The sequence below is a fragment of the Microtus ochrogaster genome, chromosome 26 (assembly GCF_000317375.1).
Source record: "Microtus ochrogaster isolate Prairie Vole_2 chromosome 26, MicOch1.0, whole genome shotgun sequence".
NCBI lineage: Eukaryota > Metazoa > Chordata > Mammalia > Rodentia > Cricetidae > Microtus > Microtus ochrogaster.
This window is the reverse complement of record NC_022025.1, coordinates 11,434,452-11,440,534: the sequence shown is the minus strand read 5'-3', so window position 1 is coordinate 11,440,534 and position 6,083 is coordinate 11,434,452. Positions and strand designations below refer to the sequence as shown.

Below are 6,083 nucleotides of genomic sequence, written 5' to 3'. Positions count from 1 at the left end.
ACTCTGGGCTGGATGGTAGCTGGATTGGTCAGCCTGCTCATTTTTCCTCACTGTTACTACCTGGTGGAACGTCCCAGCACAGCCTCGTCTAGGTCACCCAATGCAGCCTACAGCAAGAGGATGGCTATTTCTGCTGTCAGGCCCTAAGATGTGGGTCTCCCTCACTCATATCGCCAGGACCAATTCTAATGCTTGCCCAGGAGACGTGCAGGGCCATCTCTCCTGATGGCTGTAGACAGGCTATGAGGGGGAGTGGGGAGCAGGGTCAACTCTCCCACTGTCACGCCCTCCGAACTGCTTAACGTGCACCCCTTCAAGGACAACAAGGTCACCTTGGCCCAGACCTCACCTTCAGCCTGACAGCACAGGTCACCCAGAACAATATAGCCCCGGCAGTGGTATGACCCTTGTATACTGTTAGGAATAATCTTAAGACGAGCCTCTCTACCGATGCAAATGATTCCAAACAGACCAAATTAGACAGAACAAAAGATGTCCACGTTTAATAAATGCGGAGCTCCTGGGTGGCAGGGAAAGTGGGGCGAGAAAGAGATAGCAGGGGAGCCCTCACAAAACCCAAAATCATGTGCTTTTTTTTTTTTTTTCTTGGCAGCAGCCTAAATCGCCTGTGGGAGTAGTCCTGACTCTCGCTGGGGAGGGCTCAGCATTTGGCGGGCTTTTCCAGAGATGGAGTCCAGACCAAGGCAACTCCCAGGGGCAGGGGACTTGAGATGGAGCTTTCTGCACCATCGGTGCCCCAAGAATGAATGCCAGAGGCTGGGGTAATGCTTATATCAGAAACACTCCAGAGTTCTTAGATATAAGGGTATCAGGGGCCTGAAATCTCACTTTTGCCCAAATATCCCAGAGTCCTTGGATATAGGGGTGTTGGTTCAAGTCTGGCTACTTCCTGCAGGCATGAGGCCATGTGGAAAAGGGGAGAGCTGGGAGGTGAGCTGGGAGGGAAGGAGAGAGAGGGGGGGATGCAGAAAGAGGCAGAGACCCAGAGAAAGAGAGACAGGTGTGAGAGAGGAAGAAGATGAGAGTGAACAGCAGGGTTCTGCCTTCTTAAAGTTGGCATAGTTGTATGGACGTAGCTGAAAACAGTGCCAGCACCAATACTGCCTGAGTCCTGGGGATGCATACGCATAGGCTTGATGCACTCTGTTAGTCTCCAGGGTGGGCCTGGTGTGTCTGAATGCTAATACGTAGGCTTGTTTCCATATCATAATTGAATTTACGTTTGGTTCAGATTCAGAATTTCCCATAGTCTTTCACAGTCTCAACATCTGTTTAAATGTCCAAAGTCCAAGGTTTCTTCAGACATTTAAGGTAATCTCTCAACTACAACCTTCTGGAAAACCTAAATCAAAAAGCAAATCACATATTTTGTTCATTCAATGAAATATACACATAATGTACATTACCATTTCAAAAGGGAGAAAACAGTGGTGAGGAAATATTGAGCCAAAGCAAGACTGAAACCACAAGAAGCAAACTCCAAATTTTGTATTAATTGTCTCTTCTTACTCCTACTTCTTCCAACTGCAACACATCTTTTTCTCTTGGGCTAGTTTCACATTCTCTATGTAGTTCTCCCTGGCAGACATCCCATGACCTAGGGATCTCCAACATCTTGGGGTTTCCAACACAATTCAGATTTCATTTTCATAGCGTCACCAAATGGCCTTGCTGGGCCTCCATGCAGACTGGATGCATGTCTGGTCTCGGTTGCTTTCCTTGAGAATAAAGGTTCCACAGAACCCTTCCTGTATCTTTCTTGACTATAAATCTCAACCTAAGGGCTGCATCTGCCAAGCTCTTATGCTTACTGCAGTAGAACCTGGCCCCATCTTTGATTTACATTGGCATAAACATTCCACTGTTATTTAGGTTGATGAAATCCTTCAGCCCCCTTTCCTTCTTTCACAGATGGAGGGCTTAGAGCTAGGTAGTGTCTTGCCCTGACATTGCCATCCCTTTATTCAATTTATCACCTGACTGTTGTTAACCTTTTCCTATCCTTGTACACAACTCTTGGTCCCAGCATTACATTTCCCTATGCTCCTTTTCCCCTCAAACTGTGCACTTTGTCTTCTGGTTGCCCCCTTGCTCAGTTTCATCGTAATCTGTGTGAGAGTGATGACTAATAACCATGTAACACAGTCAGTCTTAGGCTGACTTGAAATTTCCTGTGTCAACTGTAGTTCAAAATTCTTCAATTTAGCCTCAAACTTTTTTTTTTTGAAAAGAGAAGAGAATACTCATAATCTTGGCCGAAATATCACAAGAACAGTCTCCACCCCATTTACTGCTAGTCCTGATTGCAACCTCTTGAGCCAGGCCTGCATGGCACACATTTCTCTCCACACTGCTCTCTTCCAAGCCTCTACCAAAAGAAAGCATTAAGTCCCACTTACAGAGTTCAATTCCTTCTCCAGTCCAAAGCACCTAAATTATCTATATTTTCCCAAACAACGGAATGGTCAGGCCTTGAAGGGCAATACTCAAGTCTAGCTCCCAACTTTTGTCTAAGATACTGTTCTATTGCTGTGAGCAGATCACAGGACGGAGACAACTTAATAAAGAAGTATTGAATGGGGAGCTTTCTCACAGCCTCAGAGGTTAGTCCATGATGGGGACTAAGGTAGCAGTCAGGCAAATATGAGGCTGGAATGGCAGCAGAAAGCTCACATCTCAACTCCAAGTTACACTGGGGCCCGGCATATGTTTTTGACACATCAATGCCCACCCCAGTGACACAACTCCTCCAATAAGGGCATACTTCCTAATCATTCCCAAACTGTTCCACTGACTGGGTGCAAAGCAGCTTATGGGAGCCATTCTCATTCAGACCAGCACACATAGCTTTAAAATGAAGTGAAAATAGTTCTTTGAACTCAATAATAAAGGCATGCATGAGTCAACCTGTATAATAGGTAAATAAATTGACAGTGCATTTCTCCAAAGGATATATGCAGATAGGCAATAAACACTTCAGAAGATTTTAATAGCATCATATAAAGGGTAAGAGAAACCCACAAAGATACCATTTCATGCCTTATGATGGCTGTCCATGATGTAAAGATTTGTTTTATCAAGCATTGCCGTGGATATGGAGAAATCGCAGTGCTGATCATTAATTATCGATTAGAGTGCAAAAATGATGTGGTTACCTGGAGAACAGTCAGATAAGTCTTTAAATGTTATCATATTGAGTGTCCATTGATGATGAGTAGACAAGAGTGTGTGAATATGTAATGGAGCACGCTTTAGCCTGAAGCAAAGGAGGAAGTGAGTGTCATCATTGTCCTCAATATGGATAGACGTGGAGAACTCTATGGCAAATTATAATTAATATGCCAAGCACAGACAGACAAAAACTGTATAACCTCATTTAGATAAAATAAAACAATTAAACTCCTACAATGTTGGCTGCCAGAGTTGGGCATGGAGGGAATTATAAATATGAGATGTTGATTAAAGGTGACAAAGGGTTGACAAACAAATGAATTTCAAAAGTTATATACAATAATGTAATTATAATAATAGCAAACTGTGCACTTAAAAACCTATAAAGATTGTATTTTAAAAGCCTTTAAAATATGTATGTATGTATGGGGTATGTAAGTTAGCTTGATATACTCATTGGATATATGAATAGCTATACCATATAATATATACCCCAGTCAGCTCTAGTATACTTATATAAACTTGAGAGAAAATATACTGCTAAAATAATAGATGAATAGAAACATTCTTTCTGGTTGTCTGTTCACAAAGAAATTTTGGTACTGAGTATCCAAGAAAAATTTTCAAACATGTGACAACATCATGGTGTTAAAAGTAGCATTATTCATAATCACTACAATGTTAAAACAACCCAAATATCCAGTAACTGATAAACAGATAAACAAAACATGGTATATCTATAAAACTACTCTACAATAAGAGGGTTCATTGATGTGTGCTATAACATGCGTGAATCTTGGAAGCATCACACATACTTCTTACGAAAGACCACAGACTTCGTGTATCTATGCATATGAATGTCCAGAAAGGGCATTTGTAACTGTAGAAAGAAAACTGGCAATTCTGTGCAGGGAGGTGAGTTTGTAAAGTTAATTTTGGTTTGATGCAAATGTTCTCAGTTAAATCATAGTCATAGTTGAAAACTACACATGCTCCACCACTCTGCTAAACTGTATAATTTAAAGGATGAATTCTATGTCGTGCAGATTATATCAAAATAAAGACTTTTAAGTAAGGAGTCATCTAAGGAAAGATATGTAAATTGGTAACTGTGCCAATTACCCAGTCAGTTCCATGCTGCCAGGTGTCCTGTCACAGTGCTATAGATGCTATCTCTACCCCTGGAAACTCGATGTTACAGGTAACAGGTGGACCCAATTCTCCTGTGATTTTGTGGTATTCCTTTCACATTCAGATCCAAGTGTGAATATCTAGTTATTTGAATTTAAGATCAGTCTCTGAAATTTAGGGTCAGGAAATCTGGATGATACTTAGTTTTTTTCCTCATAAAAACCATGCCTCATTGCTTAATTATTAGCAGTTTAAATACCAGTCCGTAACGAAAAAGAAGATGTTATACACAATCCTTCCAGAACTTTCTTTTTTTTTTCAATACAAGTCTTTTATTGTCCCAAAAGACACCCCAAATCATACTTAAAATTTAGGATCTTATTTCTGGAGCTGGTAACTTAGGTCTTACTCATCAGCCTGCTGCACTGTTTCCTTTTCAGACACATAGATACCATCCAAAACCTTTATGATATCCTTGTTTTTAACTGTTGTGGCTTGCTGTATCGGAGCTGCTGAGTTTGAAATGAGTTCAATATCATTTCTGTCAAGAATTAATTCATCATTCTGGGCTTGAGAGACAGAACCATGCATGTCCTCATCCGAACCCTGTGCATGTATTTTTCACCCAAGAAATTCCTGATTTCAACCAAAGACCCATTCTCCTGAATAACGACGTTGATGGGGAAGTGAGCATACATGGACCTCACCTTGTAGCCGAAGCCCAGTGTAACAACTTTGATAATGTTCTGACTGTGACTGCAGATGGTTCTGACCGTGGTCATTTCTTTGCTATTGCCCCACTGTTTGTCAACCAGGTGCCTCTTCTTTCCAAGAAGGCTCAGCTCTACGTTGATGTGACTGAAGTCCTTCCAGAGGATTCCTCTGGGCCCCTTCACCATGACTGTCTGCCCCTTCAAAGTGATGCCCACATTTTCTGCAATGTCAACGGTCTGGTTGCTGAGAACGGTCTTCATTCTCACTGTAGATGAGGCAGAAAAAAGCCCTTCCAGAACTTTCTCTGTGCCTCTCTTTGAACATATACCAGGCACCAGGTTATGTTGCTTCCCAAGACCCTGTCCCTGAAGGTCTAATCTGCAACAGAATCCCAAACGCAAACAGAAAGTGTTCTCATGTCAGTCACCTGTCAAATTTTGATTCCTTGACACGGTTCGATTTTGTTTAGAGCTCCAAATTCCCTTGTATTTGTCTCTGGATTTCTTCCAAAGTATCAGCTGATTGGTTGTTTCTTGGGGATTCACACACTCATGCAAGAAGCAGAACTGTCTCTGTTTATCACCTGCAGATCCTGCAGCAATAAGCTTATTAGTGTGGCTCTTTATTGAAAAGGCTTACCCATTTCACTTCCCTACCTAGATAGGTTGCTTTATCTGAGCCAGATATGCAGATAGATCCGAGAGATGAAGTCTTTACTTTTCATGTGAGAAAAATTAATAGGAGTTTCTAACTCATATTCCTCTCTTATGTTGAGCTGTTCACAGAATATTTTTGTTCTCTATTGTAGCATGTATTTCCTGGCCATCGTGACTGAGAGGCTTCTGGTTTTAGACCTTTGTATCAGCCGACACTAGGGTTTTGCTTTTATTTCTGAAGGTGTTTACCTTTGTTGAGTCTTGTTGTATATTTGGTTTACATATTTTGTATTTTACCTGCCATCACCTTAAAGCATAAACCTACGAAGCCATCTTGACATGAAAGATTGAACCATAGGATTACAGCCAGGGCCTAACATTATGTATTAG

General features: G+C 41.5%; 1 pseudogene; it reads right to left on the bottom strand.

The window, feature by feature from the left end:
- Positions 1-4,728: 4,728 nt before the first annotated feature.
- LOC102002768 lies at positions 4,729-5,297 on the bottom strand (annotated as a pseudogene).
- Between the last annotated feature and the right edge of the window lie 786 nt (positions 5,298-6,083).